The 18,844-nt window shown below is 42.2% G+C and overlaps 7 non-coding genes across 7 annotated transcripts; all 7 read right to left on the bottom strand.

The window, feature by feature from the left end:
• Nucleotides 1-10,002: 10,002 nt before the first annotated feature.
• Nucleotides 10,003-10,084, bottom strand: trnal-aag. The gene has a single exon. It is a non-coding gene; the product is annotated as a tRNA-Leu (tRNA).
• A 733-nt stretch (nt 10,085-10,817) lies between these two features.
• On the bottom strand, nt 10,818-10,899 carry trnal-aag. The gene has a single exon. It is a non-coding gene; the product is annotated as a tRNA-Leu (tRNA).
• A 733-nt stretch (nt 10,900-11,632) lies between these two features.
• On the bottom strand, nt 11,633-11,714 carry trnal-aag. The gene has a single exon. It is a non-coding gene; the product is annotated as a tRNA-Leu (tRNA).
• A 3,375-nt stretch (nt 11,715-15,089) lies between these two features.
• trnal-aag lies at nt 15,090-15,171 on the bottom strand. Its single transcript has one exon. It is a non-coding gene; the product is annotated as a tRNA-Leu (tRNA).
• Nucleotides 15,172-15,905: 734 nt separating this feature from the next.
• On the bottom strand, nt 15,906-15,987 carry trnal-aag. The gene has a single exon. It is a non-coding gene; the product is annotated as a tRNA-Leu (tRNA).
• Nucleotides 15,988-16,719: 732 nt separating this feature from the next.
• On the bottom strand, nt 16,720-16,801 carry trnal-aag. The gene has a single exon. It is a non-coding gene; the product is annotated as a tRNA-Leu (tRNA).
• Nucleotides 16,802-17,534: 733 nt separating this feature from the next.
• Nucleotides 17,535-17,616, bottom strand: trnal-aag. The gene has a single exon. It is a non-coding gene; the product is annotated as a tRNA-Leu (tRNA).
• Nucleotides 17,617-18,844: the final 1,228 nt, after the last annotated feature.

Below are 18,844 nucleotides of genomic sequence, written 5' to 3'. Positions count from 1 at the left end.
TACAATAAAAGGGGCTCCAAAATGACACAATACAATATTTAACATTCATTTATATTGGCCACAACATAATCTAAAACACAACCAGAACAAGTTTTATCCGACAAGTTTGTTGAGTCACAAACTTGATGAGGTCATTGCGCGCTATGAATATGGGACCAAATACTACACGTTTGACTACTTTAATACACGTTCGGGGCCTAAGTGAATTTGTACAAGTACTTATGACACCTTTTAAAATGGCGGAGACTAGATGCATGTCGGGATTTCATTTCTAAATGGTAAAACCGATATGGGCATTTCCATGTAAAAGGACCAATGAGCACCAACGAGAAGTTAATGTCAAATTGGGTATCAAATGAAAGCTAAGTGATTGTGTATATATATATATATTATTATTTATTTTTTAATTTAGGCATATATACTTTTGAACCATCTTCCATCTCTATAAATTAGGAAAAAGTAAAGGCTTTGATTTCTATAAATTAGGAAAAAGTAAAGGCTTTGATTTCTATAAATTAGGAAAAAGTAAAGGCTTTGATTTCTTGTCAAACAGATGAAAAGGGGAACCTTAGAGAACCCTAGAGAACCTTAGAGAACCTCTAAGACCCCAGAGAAGGTATCAGAAATACATCCAAATACAATGTTGAAATAAAGGCCCCTGCCAACTAATATCAACACTTATATTTAGTTGTGGATATTTTTTTGGTCTGCCAGTTTGAAATGGAACTGGCAGTGTTTTTAACTATTTTGCACATATGAAGCAAACAGTCAATCATAATATCAGTCGAATTCCCAGTTTATGCTACTTAAACAAACTCTATACAAAGTTTTTAAAAATAGGTTATATTTGTCTCAACGTTCCATGATGTACACTAAGGCATTGTTGGCAGAATAGATGAATGTAGTTCAATGGATAATTATTATAATTCACCAATACATTTCTTGGTAGTTCAAAACATATTGCTATCAGGTTGTAAATCACAGCTGGTCTGGTACGTTGTTTGCTGCCTCCATTCAGGATGCACTGTTTCAGTTTCAATGACTCAATATTTTGGACAAAAAAAACCAGATGAATGTAACTAAGGTTGGGAATGTCAATACAATCTGATTAGCAAGGCAAATGGTCACAAGTCAGTGGCTAATAGGCTAGCGTATCTGTAGCTCTTTATTTAGCATGCTAAAAAACATGTAGCCTAACATTAGCTAGCTAGCTGCTGGGAGGATGTGATGTCATTGGAGGAGTGGGTGAGTGACTGACTTTTCCCCTCATGTTGTTTTTTGGTAGCTACACAGCTAGAGATGCAGGTGTCATTTGGTTAGCTAGCAAGAAATGGGAATTGCCATTCTAGCTAGCTATACTGAACTTGAACGACTGTTATCCAGTTAGCATATCTCTTCAGAAATTCACTGTGGCTAGCTACTCCCGATTTCAGAGCAATCTCGTCTGAGTGTGCCAGAGGGCAGAATAACTGAGGAATTTACGAACACGACAACACCCGTTGGCGGTAAACGTTGGCAAAAAAAGTAAGTTAGTTACGATGTAAACAGCTTAACCAGCTCTGCTAGGATGAGGAAAATGGTCCGAGTGAGGTGTTCTCTCATTTGTATCTGGAAGTAGCAAGCTAGCCAACTTTAGCCAGTTGGCTTGGGTGCTTGGTTGGGACAAGCATACATTGGCAGACAAGCTGCAGAAGGACGAACAGGCCCCCTTACAATTGCATACCCATCATTTATCAGTGCAATTTTGACTGTTTGAGAGGGTTTTATCTAATGTTCCTTCGTTAGATTTTAGCTCATCCTTGGTCTGGCTAGCATTAGTTGTTGATCTTGTTGTTGTGCATAAAGGGAAATATAGCTTACCTTTTCATGGTTGTTTGATCAATAGGACTGTAATGTTCCCAAATGTAAAGAGGACTCCCATGGTGTTTCCATAGTTACAGAAATCCATCCAGGTGCATTTTGTGGCTTTTTGCTGAATGTGTTCTAATGATATACAGTTGTAAACACAGTCCAGTTCAAAGTGAATGATGTCAGGGCCCGTGTAGCAAATGGCTTGTTTATATAAAGATCTACTGTAGCTCTGATTGGCTATAGCGCACCGGTCTGTGTAGACTCTGGGTCCTGCCTGTAAACACACAGTCCAGTTCAAAGTGAATGATATCAGGGCCCGTGTAGCAAATGGCTTGTTTAGATAAAGATCTACTGTATCTCTGATTGGCTATAGCGCACCGGTCTGTGTAGACTCTGGGTCCTGCCTGTAAACACACAGTCCAGTTCAAAGTGAATGATATCAGGGCCCGTGTAGCAAATGGCTCGTTTGCATAAAGATCTACTGTAGCTCTGATTGGCTATAGTGCACCGTGTAGACTCTGGTCCTGGACGAGACAGATGTTTTTATTAGGTTGTATTTACTGCAGAGTCTATTAATTCTCCAAACACACGGCCACTTTCCCACTTTGTTTTGCTATAGAATGTTCACAATGCCTCAGTATAGGTCATTCCCAAACATTCTAAGAATTTATAAAAACGTGAAAATAAGTGCTCGCTTGTCAGAAATTGTAAAACAAAAAGTGTCATATTCTTCCTGGGGGAGTATATGAACAACTTTCAATGCAATGTAACGAAACAAAACGAATTATGCAAGACTTAGTATGCAAAACTAACTAAGCGAGGGATTTTGTTGTAGGCAAATACTATTGTATTGACAGGCACATCTCAGGCCCATACTCTACACAGACCGGTGCGCCATAACCAGTCAGAGCTGCAGTAGGCCTATATGCAAATAAACAATTGTCGTATATGGATCTGTGCCGTTCACTTTACACTGGACTGTGTTTACAGCATGAGCGGTCGTGAGTAGATGCGCTTGTTTTGAGATCAAAGCGAGAGCTGCATGTAGCCACGTGGGTGCATTTTGTTCATATCCTTTGCTAATTTAGTGAGTTATTAGCCCAGTTATTGATAATTTAGTGAGTTATTAGCCCAGTTATTGATAATTTTGTGAGTTATTAGCCCAGTTATTGATAATTTGTAGGCAGCCAAAGGGGTGATTGTTTCCTACAAGAGCACAAAACGTGTACATTTCTAGCCATCGTTGAAAAGAGAGTCAGATAAAGAGCTTTTTTTTTTCTTAAAGGGGCAGTGTTATTTTGAGACAGGCTTGAATAAACTATGTAGCCAATAGGCAGAGGGTAGCATAATGTGTCTGATTCTCTGTAATAATGGTATGGGGAATAATTATGCATCTTATTTTGTAAATTGGTTGCTTGCATCAAACACAACATGTTCAGTCATTTCCTTGTCTGAAGGACAAGTGGATAAACAGGGTTAATGTAAAGCCCTGCATGTTTTTTTTCAAAAGTCTTATTGATTGTAGGTCTACATTGAACACCACACATTGACTGCTACTGTAGCCTGAACAATAGAACAGCTATTTCCATGTTATGGGATGCATTTTTCCATGGTAGGCCACTCTGGTTGGCCTACATTATGATCAAATAGCCACAGTAGCCTACTTGACCACTGTTTAAAACTGTAACTTAAAGCGGGTACAGCCTTCAGCCAACATGCGCTGGAAGTTACACAGAATTTTCACAATATTCAAGTTTGCACTCACCCACCTTAAATTAGCTCAGTTATTAAAAAAAACCAGATGTAACATTTGTGCCCTCCACCAACTGCTGTTTTCAGCTCTCACCGTAGGTTTTAAATGTTTCTGATCTGGACTCTTCGTTAGTGACTCCAGAACAGTCCCTTATCTCTTTCTAAACCGTTCCTGGGTGCTTTTTTGATGTGTGTTTGGGGTCGTTGTCCTGCTGGAAGACCCACAACCTTCAGTGGAGACCCAGTATTTGGACACACTGATAATCGTCTGATTTCATGATGTCTTGCACACGTTCAAGGCCCCCCCCAGTACCAGAGGCAGCAAAAGCAACCTAGTACCTCATTTTTATGAAGAAAAATAATCTAGGAATAATCAAATAGTTTGACTGTTTGGAAGGTTTTAAATGATATCAAACTCAAACCGTTTATCTCTTGCAGTGATAAAGACATGAATGTGGAGCAAAATGGGTCAACTTTGAGCACCTTGATCTCCTGAGAATGTTTTGACATTCAGGTCCAAAAAAGTCACTTTCTGACCATTACTTCCATTGGCAAACATGTATGGAAAGTTTTTTATTTTATTTTTATTATCAAAAGGGGATGCTTTCAAAAAGTGATTGGATTTTACCCTACAGCCACTTTGTCACGACAAGCTCATCTTTTATTGAGGGATCTAGTCTGGATTAAACCTCATAGGAAGACCGTTTTATTATGTGGAGGTTTCATTCAGGTCTCTGTTTAACTAGATATTCTGTTTGTTTTTGGCAGGAGAGAGACCAGACTCTCAGTCTGACAGCGGGAAGAGTCCTTCAGGGGAACCACACTTGGAGACGCCCAAACAAGCAAGACAACATCACTGCTCCCACTGTGGAAAGAGTTTTAGCTGGTTAGGGTACCTAAAACGGCATGAGAGAATACACACAGGAGAAAAGCCTTTCCAATGTTCCCAGTGTGGAAAGAATTTTACCGTGTTAGTCAACCTGAAAAGGCATGAGAAACTTCACTCTGGAGAAAAGCCTTATCACTGTTCCCACTGTGGAAAGAGTTTTACTCAGTTAGGGAACCTAAAACAGCACGAGTGGACACACACAGGAGAAAAGCCTTACCACTGCTTCCAATGTGAAAATAGATTTTCAAGATCAGTGGACCTAAAAGCTCATGAGAGAACACACACAGGAGAAAAGCCTTTCCAATGTTCCCAGTGTGGAAAGAGTTTTACCGTGGTAGCTAACCTGAAAAGGCATGAGAGAATACACACTGGAGAAAAGCCATTCCAATGTTCCCATTGTGGAAAGAGTTTTACTCAGTTAGGGCACCTAAAAAAGCATGAGCGGACACACACAGGAGAAAAGCCTTATCACTGTTTCCACTGTGGAAAGAAATTTTCACGATCAGGGGACCTAAAAACTCATGAGACAACACACATAGGAGAAAAACCTTTCCAATGTTCCCAGTGTGGAAAGAGTTATGCTAAGTTACGGTACCTAAAAGAGCATAAGAGAATACGCACAGGGGCAAAGCTTTTCCAATGTTGTTAGTGTGGTGAAGGGTTCTCTCAAATAGACGGTATGAAGATAGTTGAGAACAAAGCCTTGTCTCCCTACAGTGGAGAGTGTTTTACCGTGTTAGTTAACCTGAAAACACATAACAGAATACACTCTGGAGAAAAGCTTTTCCATTGCTCCTAATATGGAAAGACTTTTGCCAGGTTAGGGAGTCTGTATTCACATGAGTGGACACAGATGGGGGGCCTATAAAAATCTGCGATACAGAGAAAACGGATGAAATCACAGAATCCAGAAAATAAAACGCAATTCAACAATATTCTGAAATGTATTGAGCTTAGTAGGGAATCAACTAAATGTATTGAAAATGTATTAATTTGCTCACGTTCATCATGACATGAACAGAATGCTTCAGCAAATCATATTTCCTGCAACTTTCTGAAGATTGTGATAATTGTCCACGAGAATCCAAATAGGTCAGATCAGGTTTGCAATTAATAACTTCAATCAGACACCCTTTCACCCGCAGAAAGGGGATAGGAAATAACTATTGAGGATCAACAACTCACATCCTGTTGTAAATCAAGGGTAGAAGATTCAGGTCTCCCTCTCCCAGATTCAAAGGAATGTCCTTTGTTTCAATAGACTTTTCCTGCCGATACTCTGACATGTTCAAAAGTGAATACGGGAACAATATTTCTAACATAGAACGCGGGGAACGGTCAGAAGCGATCTAAAGAACACTAAAGTAATCATGCTTGTTATTTTGTGATGTCATTAAAAATGTTTTAAAGACTATAGAACACTAATGTAATCATGCTTGTTATTTTGTGATGTCATTAAAAATGTTTTAAAGGAACTACTGTAACTTGGAAAGTATACCCACTATATCTGTGAAGTTTCCATCTGTGCTTGAAATATGAAAAATGATTAAAGTGTTTTTGTTTAGAGAGAGGTGTGATTTGAGAAGCTGTGATTTGAGAAGCTGTAAGAGATAATTGTTTTACCTAACTTCGCACAAGTGGGGCCGGAGGGCGGGCTGCCTTCTGAGAATTCGTAGGCGATCGCATAAACCCTCACTTCCTTCCATTCTGCTAGCAAACATGCAATCTTTGGACAAAAAAATAGATGACCTACGCGGAAGATTAAACTACCAACGGGACATTAAAAACTGTAATATCTTATGCTTCACGGAGTCGTGGCTGAACGACGACACTATCAACATACAGCCGGCTGATTATACGCTGCACCATCAGGATAAAACAGTGGCGTCTGGTAAGACAAGGGGTGGCTGGTTATACGCTGCACCATCAGGATAAAACAGTGGCGTCTGGTAAGACAAGGGGCGGCGACTAGGTATTTTTGTAAATAACAGCTGGTGCACAAAATCTAAGGAAGTCTCGAGCTATTGCTTGCCTGAGGTAGAGCATCTCATGATAAGCTGTAGACCACACTATCTACCTAGAACGTTCTCATCTGTATTTTTCATAGCTGTTTACCTGCCACCACAGTCAGAGGCTGGCAGTAATACAGCATTGAATGAGCTGTATTCCGCCATAAGCAAACAAGAAAACACTCACCCAGAGGCGCTGCTCCTAGTGGCCGGGGACTTTAATGCAGGGAACCTTAAATCAGTTTTACCTAATTTCTATCAGCATGTTAAATGTGCAACAGGAGGAAAAAAGCCGACCTTTACTCCACACACAGAGACGCATACAAAGCTCTCCCTCGCCCTCCATTTGGCAAATCTGACCATAATTCTATCCTCCTAATTCCTGCTTACAAGCAAAAATTAAATCAGGAAGCACCAGTGACTTGATCAATAAAAAAGTGGTCAAATGAAGCAGATGCTAAACTACAGGCCTGTTTTGTTAACACAGACTGGAATATGTTCCGGGATTCCTCTGATGGCATTGAGGAGTACACCACATCAGTCATTGGCTTCATCAATAAGTGCATCGATGATGTCGTACCCAGAATGACAGTACGTACGTACCCCAACCAGAAGCAATGGATTACAGGCAACATTCGCACTGAGCTAATGGCTAGAGCTGCCGCTTTCAGGGAGTGGGACTCTAACCCGGAAGCTTATAAGAAATCCCGATTTGCCTTCCGAAGAACCATCAAACAGGCAAAGCGTCAATACAGGACTATGATCGAATCGTGCTACACCGGCTCTGACGCTCTTTGGATGTGGCAGTGCATGCAAACCATTACAGACTACAAAGGGAAGCACAGCCGAGAGCTGCCCAGTGACACAAGCCTACTAGACGAGCTAAACTACTTATATGCTCGCTTCGAGGCAAATAACACTGAAACTTGCATGAGCACCAGCTGTTCCGGAAGACTGTGTGATCACATTCTCCCCAGCCGATGTGAGAAAGACCTTTAAACAGGTCAACATTCACAAAGCCGCAGGGCCAGACGGATTACCAGGACGTGTACTGCGAGCCCGCACTGACCAACTGGCAAGTGTCTTCACTGACATTTTCAACCTCTCCCTGTCTGAGTCTGTAATACCAACATGTTTTAAGCAGACCGCCATAGTGCCTGTGCCCAAGAACACTAAGGTAACCTGCCAAAATGACTACCAACCCGTAGCACTCACATCTGTAGCCATGAAGTGCTTTGAAAGGCTGGTCATGGCTCACATCAACACCATTATCCAAGAAACCCTAGACCCACTCCAATTTGCATACAGCCCCAACAGATCCACAGATGATGCACACTCCATTGCACTCCACACTGCCCTTTCCCACCTGGACAAAAGAAACACATATGTGAGAATGCTATTCCTTAACTACAGCTCAGCGTTCAACACCATAGTGCCCTCAAAGCTCATCACTAAGCTAAGGACCTTGGGACTAAACACCTCCCTCTGCAACTCGATCCTGGACTTCCTGACAGGCCTCCCCCAGGTGGTAAGGGTAGGTAACAACATATCTGCTACGCTGATCCTCAACACCCCTTTCGAATAAACTTTATAAATGTGTTAAGAAATGAACATACCAGACAAGAAAAACGTGAAGCTGCTGCTGCACTTTTAAAGTGGTTGAACTTTGAATCTCAACACGAGGTGGAGATGATAAAATCACCATTGCGGACAATCACTGGTACAGCTGATTAGCTGACTAAAGTATCTTCGAAAGCTAATCTAAGTAGGACCATTCTACTACTCTGCTCAAAACCATCTATTTTACGCTACTCTCATCGCCCTAATGGGGAACCATCGACACTGCTGGCTGGCCTATTTTCAAAGAAGCATCTCCAAGAGCGAAGGGAAGGAAAATAAACTCTGTAGTTCTGTTCAGGACTACCCGACAAGCCACTGGACCCCAGGACAACTACAAAGAAGGACAACCGTATAAGACTTGTCGGAAACCATTTTCGACAATCAGATTCTTACAAGCGTGCCCTGGAAAGGCCCAACTCCCTTTCCAAGGTGGCCCTGTCCACCGAGAGAGAACTTTCTCCGTAGTCTATGCTTTCCAAAAACACAGCTAAACAATAGCCGCTTGCTAGGGGTGCACTGAAATTGAAATTTCTCAAGTTTTTTCCAGACCTCAAAAGTGGTCTCCTGATGTGGTTTAATTATTGTTGTGGACTTAGAACATCCAATGTATTTAGTTATCTATTAAAGAAAGCATGATTTTTGAGAGCGAAAAACCTGAAAAAATAAGGGAAACTTGGAAAAACATAGTGGAGAAAACAGAATTTGGGGAAAAACTCAACAGAATCACGCAAAAAAAAAGAAGAAGATTTTACAGGGCCCTACACAGAGAAGAGAAGCCCTACCACTGTTCCCACTGTGGAAAGAGTTTTAACCAGTTAGAGAACCTGAATTCACATGAAATAACACATTCTGGAGGGAATCCTTTCTACTTCCCATTGTGGATATGTTCCTGATCAGAGGACCTGACATCAGAATAGAGAGGCTGTGTTCTAACTTGTGCTTTTGTTCATGAAATCAAACCCAAATTGGTATGTCTGTGGAGAATGGTGAGAAGTAATGGACTGCATGCGTGAGTTGCAACCCCATCCGTGCCACAAAACATTTGTTATTTTCTACCTTGCATGGTCCTACATGAACGTAAAAACCCTGAAAAAAAGCAGAACATGTGAAAGCTTGTGCAAACAAACTCAATAAAGATGGCAGTGGTGGGATTTGAACCCACGCCTCTGAAAAGACTGGGATCCTTAAATCCAGTGCTCTGGACAGCTCGGCCACAGTACCCACTGTTAAAATGGACTGCTGGGATCGACGCACGGCCCAGTCCAACTTTCCTTGTTTCCAATCAAGGCTTTGACATAAACAACCACCGGTAGGAGGTGCGTCTGCCACCGCGAGAGCACAGGACTTGGTGGCTGATTGGTTAAGGCGATGGACTGCACGCGTGAGTTGCAACCCCATCCGTGCCACACAACATTTGTTATTTTCTCCCTTGAATGGTCCTACATGAACGTAAAAACCCTGAAAAAAAGCAGAACATGTGAAAGCTTGCGCAAACAAACTCAATAAAGATGGCAGTGGTGGGATTTGAACCCACGCCTCTGAAAAGACTGGGATCCTTAAATCCAGTGCTCTGGACAGCTCGGCCACAGTACCCACTGTTAAAATGGACTGCTGGGATCGACGCACGGCCCAGTCCAACTTTCCTTGTTTCCTATCAAGGCTTTGACATAAACAACCACCGGTAGGAGGTGCGTCGGCCACCGCGAGAGCACAGGACTTGGTGGCTGATTGGTTAAGGCGATGGACTGCACGCGTGAGTTGCAACCCCATCCGTGCCACACAACATTTGTTATTTTCGCCCTTGCATGGTCCTACATGAACGTAAAAACCCTGAAAAAAAGCAGAACATGTGATAGCTTGCGCAAACAAACTCAATAAAGATGGCAGTGGTGGGATTTGAACCCACGCCTCCGTAGAGACTGGAGCCTTAATCCAACACCTTAGACCGCTTGGCCACACTACCCTCCTTTAGCAAATTATTCACACTTTCCCATCAGTTACCTAGAGCATCGGCACTCCCTTGTAACTTTGTCTTCTTTTTAATTTTCTTCTCTAAAATCTTTATGGATCTCATGTTGCTCTTCCTTCATTGTTTTTGATTTTCTTTTTAAAAATCTTAATTTATCTCATGTTGCTCTTTCTTCCTTCGTGTACACTTATAATTAGTTTCTGCTTTTATGTCTGAAGCAGATTGAATCTGAAAAACGCAGCAGATAATTTCAATAACAGACGTGGGAATTGGGGTAAAGGCTGGATTCCCTTTATTTGTCCGGTGTCCTTGGTGGCCTTGTTGAGAACCATTACAGTTTTCTGTTGAGAAAAAGTTGCAGCGGTGGACTTTGCACCCACACCTCTGAAAAGACTGGGATCCTTAAATCCAGTGCTCTGGACAGCTCGACCACAGTACCCACTGTTAAAATGGACTGCTGGGATCGACACACGGCCCAGTCCAACTTTCCTTGTTTCCAATCAAGGCTTTGACATAAACAACCACCGGTAGGAGGTGCGTCTGCCACCGCGAGAGCACAGGACTTGGTGGCTGATTGGTTAAGGCGATGGACTGCACGCGTGAGTTGCAACCCCATCCGTGCCACACAACATTTGTTATTTTCTCCCTTGCATGGTCCTACATGAACGTAAAAACCCTGAAAAAAAGCAGAACATGTGATAGCTTGCGCAAACAAACTCAATAAAGATGGCAATGGTGGGATTTGAACCAACGCCTCTGTAGAGACTGGAGCCTTAATCCAGCGCCTTAGACCGCTCGGCCACACTACCCAGCTTTAGCAAATTATTCATACTTTCACGTCAGTTACCTAGAGCATCGACACTCCCTTGTAACTTTTTCTTCTTTTTAATTTTCTTCTTTAAAATCTTTATGGATCTCATGTTGCTCTTCCTTCATCGTTTTTGATTTTCTTGTTAAAAATCTTAATTTATCTCATGTTGCTCTTTCTTCCTTCGTGTACACTTATAATTAGTTTCTGCTTTTATGTCTGAAGCAGATTGAATCTGAAAAACGCAGCAGATAATTTCAATAACAGACGTGGGAATTGGGGTAAAGGCTGGATTCCCTTTATTTGTCCGGTGTCCTTGGTGGCCTTGTTGAGAACCATTACAGTTTTCTGTTGAGAAAAAGTTGCAGCGGTGGACTTTGCACCCACACCTCTGAAAAGACTGGGATCCTTAAATCCAGTGCTCTGGACAGCTCGACCACAGTACCCACTGTTAAAATGGACTGCTGGGATCGACACACGGCCCAGTCCAACTTTCCTTGTTTCCAATCAAGGCTTTGACATAAACAACCACCGGTAGGAGGTGCGTCTGCCACCGCGAGAGCACAGGACTTGGTGGCTGATTGGTTAAGGCGATGGACTGCACGCGTGAATTGCAACCCCATCCGTGCCACACAACATTTGTTATTTTCTTCCTTGCATGGTCCTACATGAACGTAAAAACCCTGAAAAAAAGCAGAACATGTGATAGCTTGCGCAAACAAACTCAATAAAGATGGCAGTGGTGGGATTTGAACCCACGCCTCCGTAGAGACTGGAGCCTTAATCCAGCACCTTAGACCGCTCGGCCACACTACCCTGCTTTAGCAAAATATTCACACTTTCCCGTCAGTTACCTAGAGCATCGGCACTCCCTTGTAACTTTGTCTTCTTTTTAATTTTCTTCTTTAAAATCTTTATGGATCTCATGTTGCTCTTCCTTCATTGTTTTTGATTTTCTTTTTAAAAATCTTAATTTATCTCATGTTGCTCTTTCTTCCTTCGTGTACACTTATAATTAGTTTCTGCTTTTATGTCTGAAGCAGATTGAATCTGAAAAACGCAGCAGATAATTTCAATAACAGACGTGGGAATTGGGGTAAAGGCTGGATTCCCTTTATTTGTCCGGTGTCCTTGGTGGCCTTGTTGAGAACCATTACAGTTTTCTGTTGAGAAAAAGTTGCAGCGGTGGACTTTGCACCCACACCTCTGAAAAGACTGGATCCTTAAATCCAGTGCTCTGGACAGCTCGGCCACAGTACCCACTGTTAAAATGTACTGCTGGGATCGACGCACGGCCCAGTCCAACTTTCCTTGTTTCCAATCAAGGCTTTGACATAAACAACCACCGGTAGGAGGTGCGTCTGCCACCGCGAGAGCACAGGACTTGGTGGCTGATTTGTTAAGGCGATGGACTGCACGCGTGAGTTGCAACCCCATCCGTGCCACACAACATTTGTTATTTTCTCCCTTGCATGGTCCTACATGAACGTAAAAACCCTGAAAAAAAGCAGAACATGTGATAGCTTGCGCAAACAAACTCAATAAAGATCGCAGTGGTGGGATTTGAACCCACGCCTCCGTAGAGACTGGAGCCTTAATCCAGCACCTTAGACCGCTCGGCCACAATACCCTGCTTTAGCAAAATATTCACACTTTCCCGTCAGTTACCTAGAGCATCGGCACTCCCTTGTAACTTTGTCTTCTTTTTAATTTTCTTCTTTAAAATCTTTATGGATCTCATGTTGCTCTTCCTTCATCGTTTTTGATTTTCTTTTAAAAAATCTTAATTTATCTCATGTTGCTCTTTCTTCCTTCGTGTACACTTACAATTAGTTTCTGCTTTTATGTCTGTATCAGATTGAATCTGAAAAACGCAGCAGATAATTTCAATAACAGACGTGGGAATTGGGGTAAAGGCTGGATTCCCTTTATTTGTCCGGTGTCCTTGGTGGCCTTGTTTGAGAACCATTACTGTTTTCTGTTGAGAAAAAGTTGCAGCGGTGGACTTTGCACACACACCTCTGAAAAGACTGGGATCCTTAAATCCAGTGCTTTGGACAGCTCGGCCACAGTACCCACTGTTAAAATGGACTGCTGGGATCGACGCACGGCCCAGTCCAACTTTCCTTGTTTCCAATCAAGGCTTTGACATAAACAACCACCGGTAGGAGGTGCGTCTGCCACCGCGAGAGCACAGGACTTGGTGGCTGATTGTTTAACTTTTTATGGCTGCAGGGGCAGTATTGAGTAGCTCTGTTTAAGGTGCCCATTTCAAACGGCCTCGTACTCAATTCTTGCTCGTACAATATGCATATTATTGTTATTATTGGATAGAAAACACTCTCTAGTTTCTATAGCCGTTTGAATTATGTCTCTGAGTGGAACAGAACTCATTCTACAGCACTTTTCCTGATATGGTGTGAGATTTCAGAAATCTTGGCCCCTGCTCCCAGGTCAGTTCATAAGTCCCTGTGAAGGCTATGATGCTACAAACACTGCCTACGCCTTCCTCTAGATGTCAGTAAGAGGTGACAATTTGAATGGAGTCGATTGCGCAATCAGTGCCTGTATAAAACGCCAAAGACCGGATGTACCGTTCTTTTCCTGCTGCGCCTGACGCACGATGTACGTTGGACCTGCTCTCTTTCCAAGCTTGGGTTTAGCCAGTAATATTTCGCCGGTCATGTTTTTACTCGTTATAGGTGTTAAAGACATCATAAGGTAGTTAATTTAAACCGTTTTATAGCAATTTATATCCGTTTAGTGCGATTTTGAGGCAATTCTTGGTGATGCACTTTGAAGCGCCGGGCACGTTTCCAGTACCGGTCGAACGTTAGTGGGCATTTCGACGGACAATAGGACATCTTTCGACCAAAAGAAGATTAGACCCAAGAAAGGATACATTGCCCAAGATTCTGATGGAAGATCACCTCATAGTAAGAAATATTTAAGATGATAAATCGTTGTTCTGTCGAAAAATTTTAAACGCATATTCCGCCATTTTCTTTGGTATAGCTTCGCTTGGCGAACCCTGTATTGCACAGTAAGGATAATTTTAGAAATGTAATTCAGCGATTGCATTAAGAACTAATTTGTCTTTCGATAGCTGTCCAACTTATATTTTTTTAGTCAAGTTTATGAATAGTTAATCATGAGACAAGATCACTGTCAAATATGGCGCCCGACATTTTCAGGCTAGTTTTGCTAGTTTTGTCATTGTATAACCACGTTTTTTTGTGGCTAAATATGCACATTTTCGAACAAACTCTATATGTATGTTGTAATATGATGTTACAGGAGTGTCATCGGAAGAATTCTGAGAAGGTTAGTGAAAAAATTAATATATTTTGGCGATGATTACGTTATCGCTCTCTTTGGCTAGAATCAATGCTCTGGTAACGTTTGCACATGTGGTATGCTAATATAACGATTTATTGTGTTTTCGCTGTAAAACACTTAGAACATCTGAAATATTGTCTGAATTCACAAGATCTGTATATTTCCATTGCTGTGAGCTGTGTATTTTTAAGAAATGTTTTATGATTAGTAATTAGGTAATACACGTTGCTCTGTGTATTTATTCTAGTCGAGTTGTGATGGTGGGTGCAATTGTAAACTATGATTTATACCTGAAATATGCACATTTTTCTAACAAAACCTATCCTATACAATAAATATGTTATCAGACTGTCATCTGATGAGGTTTTTTCTTGGTTAGTGGCTATCAATATCTTTATTTGGCCGAATTGGTGATAGCTACTGGTGGAGAGAAAAAATGGTGGACAAAGAAAAATGGTGTCTTTTGCTAACGTGGTTAGCTAATAGATTTACATATTTTGTCTTCCCTGTAAAACATTTTAAAAATCTGAAATGGTGGCTTTATTCACAAGATCTGTATCTTTCATTTGGTGTCTTGGACTTGTGATTTAATGATATTTAGATGCTACTATTTAATTGTGACGCTATGCTAGCGATGCTAATCAGTGTGGGGGGGGGGTGGGGGATGTTGTCATAGGTGTACCGACCTCGGGCTTGCAGCCATAAGAGGTTATTAAGGCGATGGACTGCACGCGTGAATTGCAACCCCATCCGTGCCACACAACATTTGTTATTTTCTTCCTTGCATGGTCCTACATGAACGTAAAAACCCTGAAAAAAAGCAGAACATTTGATAGCTTGCGCAAACAAACATGGCAGTGGTGGGATTTGAACCCACGCCTCCGTAGAGACTGGAGCCTTAATCCAGCGCCTTAGACCGCTCGGCCACACTACCCTGCTGCAGCAAAATATTCACACTTTCCCGTCAGTTACCTAGAGCATCGGCACTCCCTTGTAACTTTGTCTTCTTTTTAATTTTCTTCTTTAAAATCTTTATGGATCTCATGTTGCTCTTCCTTCATCGTTTTTGATTTTCTTTTTAAAAATCTTAATTTATCTCATGTTGCTCTTTCTTCCTTCGTGTACACTTATAATTAGTTTCTACTTTTATGTCTGAAGCAGATTGAATCTGAAAAACGCAGCAGATAATTTCAATAACAGACATGGGAATTGGGGTAAAGGCTGGATTCCCTTTATTTGTCCGGTGTCCTTGGTGGCCTTGTTTGAGAACCATTACTGTTTTCTGTTGAGAAAAAGTTGCAGCGGTGGACTTTGCACCCACACCTCTGAAAAGACTGGGATCCTTAAATCCAGTGCTTTGGACAGCTCGGCCACAGTACCCACTGTTAAAATGGACTGCTGGGATCGACGCACGGCCCAGTCCAACTTTCCTTGTTTCCAATCAAGGCTTTGACATAAACAACCACCGGTAGGAGGTGCGTCTGCCACCGCGAGAGCACAGGACTTGGTGGCTGATTGGTTAAGGCGATGGACTGCACGTGTGAGTTGCAACCCCATCCGTGCCACACAACATTTGTTATTTTCTTCCTTGCATGGTCCTACATGAACGTAAAAACCCTGAAAAAAAGCAGAACATGTGATAGCTTGCGCAAACAAACTCAATAAAGATGGCAGTGGTGGGATTTGAACCCACGCCTCCGTAGAGACTGGAGCCTTAATCCAGCGCCTTAGACCGCTCGGCCACACTACCCTGCTGTAGCAAAATTTTCACACTTTCCCGTCAGTTACCTAGAGCATCGGCACTCCCTTGTAACTTTGTCTTCTTTTTAATTTTCTTCTTTAAAATCTTTATGGATCTCATGTTGCTCTTCCTTCATCGTTTTTGATTTTCTTTTTAAAAATCTTAATTTATCTCATGATGCTCTTTCTTCCTTCGTGTACACTTATAATTAGTTTCTGCTTTTATGTCTGAAGCAGATTGAATCTGAAAAACGCAGCAGATAATTTCAATAACAGACGTGGGAATTGGGGTAAAGGCTGGATTCCCTTTATTTGTCCGGTGTCCTTGGTGGCCTTGTTGAGAACCATTACAGTTTTCTGTTGAGAAAAAGTTGCAGCGGTGGACTTTGCACCCACACCTCTGAAAAGACTGGATCCTTAAATCCAGTGCTCTGGACAGCTCGGCCACAGTACCCACTGTTAAAATGGACTGCTGGGATCGACGCACGGCCCAGTCCAACTTTCCTTGTTTCCAATCAAGGCTTTGACATAAACAACCACCGGTAGGAGGTGCGTCTGCCACCGCGAGAGCACAGGACTTGGTGGCTGATTGGTTAAGGCGATGGACTGCACGCGTGAGTTGCAACCCCATCCGTGCCACACAACATTTGTTATTTTCTCCCTTGCATGGTCCTACATGAACGTAAAAACCCTGAAAAAAAGCAGAACATGTGATAGCTTGCGCAAACAAACTCAATAAAGATGGCAGTGGTGGGATTTGAACCCACGCCTCCGTAGAGACTGGAGCCTTAATCCAGCGCCTTAGACCGCTCGGCCACACTACCCTGCTTTAGCAAAATATTCACACTTTCCCGTCAGTTACCTAGAGCATCGGCACTCCCTTGTAACTTTGTCTTCTTTTAATTTTCTTCTTTAAAATCTTTATGGATCTCATGTTGCTCTTCCTTCATCGTTTTTGATTTTCTTTTTAAAAATCTTAATTTATCTCATGTTGCTCTTTCTTCCTTCGTGTACACTTATAATTAGTTTCTGCTTTTATGTCTGAAGCAGATTGAATCTGAAAAACGCAGCAGATAATTTCAATAACAGACGTGGGAATTGGGGTAAAGGCTGGATTCCCTTTATTTGTCCGGTGTCCTTGGTGGCCTTGTTGAGAACCATTACAGTTTTCTGTTGAGAAAAAGTTGCAGCGGTGGACTTTGCACCCACACCTCTGAAAAGACTGGATCCTTAAATCCAGTGCTCTGGACAGCTCGGCCACAGTACCCACTGTTAAAATGTACTGCTGGGATCGACGCACGGCCCAGTCCAACTTTCCTTGTTTCCAATCAAGGCTTTGACATAAACAACCACCGGTAGGAGGTGCGTCTGCCACCGCGAGAGCACAGGACTTGGTGGCTGATTGGTTAAGGCGATGGACTGCACGCGTGAGTTGCAACCCCATCCGTGCCACACAACATTTGTTATTTTCTCCCTTGCATGGTCCTACATGAACGTAAAAAAAAACTGAAAAAAAGCAGAACATGTGATAGCTTGCGCAAACAAACTCAATAAAGATGGCAGTGGTGGGATTTGAACCCACGCCTCCGTAGAGACTGGAGCCTTAATCCAGCACCTTAGACCGCTCGGCCACAATACCCTGCTTTAGCAAAATATTCACACTTTCCCGTCAGTTACCTAGAGCATCGGCACTCCCTTGTAACTTTGTCTTCTTTTTAATTTTCTTCTTTAAAATCTTTATGGATCTCATGTTGCTCTTCCTTCATCGTTTTTGATTTTCTTTTAAAAAATCTTAATTTATCTCATGTTGCTCTTTCTTCCTTCGTGTACACTTACAATTAGTTTCTGCTTTTATGTCTGTATCAGATTGAATCTGAAAAACGCAGCAGATAATTTCAATAACAGACGTGGGAATTGGGGTAAAGGCTGGATTCCCTTTATTTGTCCGGTGTCCTTGGTGGCCTTGTTTGAGAACCATTACTGTTTTCTGTTGAGAAAAAGTTGCAGCGGTGGACTTTGCACACACACCTCTGAAAAGACCTGGGATCCTTAAATCCAGTGCTTTGGACAGCTCGGCCACAGTACCCACTGTTAAAATGTACTGCTGGGATCGACGCACGGCCCCAGTCCAACTTTCCTTGTTTCCAATCAAGGCTTTGACATAAACAACCACCGGTAGGAGGTGCGTCTGCCACCGCGAGAGCACAGGACTTGGTGGCTGATTGGTTAAGGCGATGGACTGCACGCGTGAATTGCAACCCCATCCGTGCCACACAACATTTGTTATTTTCTTCCTTGCATGGTCCTACATGAACGTAAAAACCCTGAAAAAAAGCAGAACATGTGATAGCTTGCGCAAACAAACTCAATAAAGATGGCAGTGGTGGGATTTGAACCCACGCCTCCGTAGAGACTAGAGCCTTAATCCAGCGCCTAGACCGCTCGGTCAGGCCACACTACCCTGCTGTAGCAAAATTATTCACACTTTCCCGTCAGTTAGCTAGAGCATCGGCACTACCCTGTAACTTTGTCCTTCTTTTAATTTTCTCTTCTTTAAAATCTTTATGGATCTCATGTTGCTCTTCCTTCATCGTTTTGATGTGTTCTTTTAAAAATCTTAATTTATCTCATGATGCTCTTTCTTCCTTCGTGTACACTTATAATTAGTTTACTGCTTTTACGTCTGAAGCAGATTGAATCTGAAAAACGCAGCAGATAATTTCAATAACAACGTGGGAATTGGGGTAAAGGCTGGATTCCTTTTATTTTCCGGTGTCCTTGGTGGCCTTGTTGAGAACCATTACAGTTTTCGTTGAGAAAAAGTTGCAGCGGTGGCCTTTGCACCCACACCTCTGAAAATACTGGAT

The sequence above is a fragment of the Salvelinus namaycush genome, unplaced genomic scaffold (genome assembly GCF_016432855.1).
Source record: "Salvelinus namaycush isolate Seneca unplaced genomic scaffold, SaNama_1.0 Scaffold791, whole genome shotgun sequence".
Lineage (NCBI taxonomy): Eukaryota > Metazoa > Chordata > Actinopteri > Salmoniformes > Salmonidae > Salvelinus > Salvelinus namaycush.
Note: the sequence above shows the minus strand (reverse complement) of the source record. Positions and strands in the feature narration are given on the sequence as shown.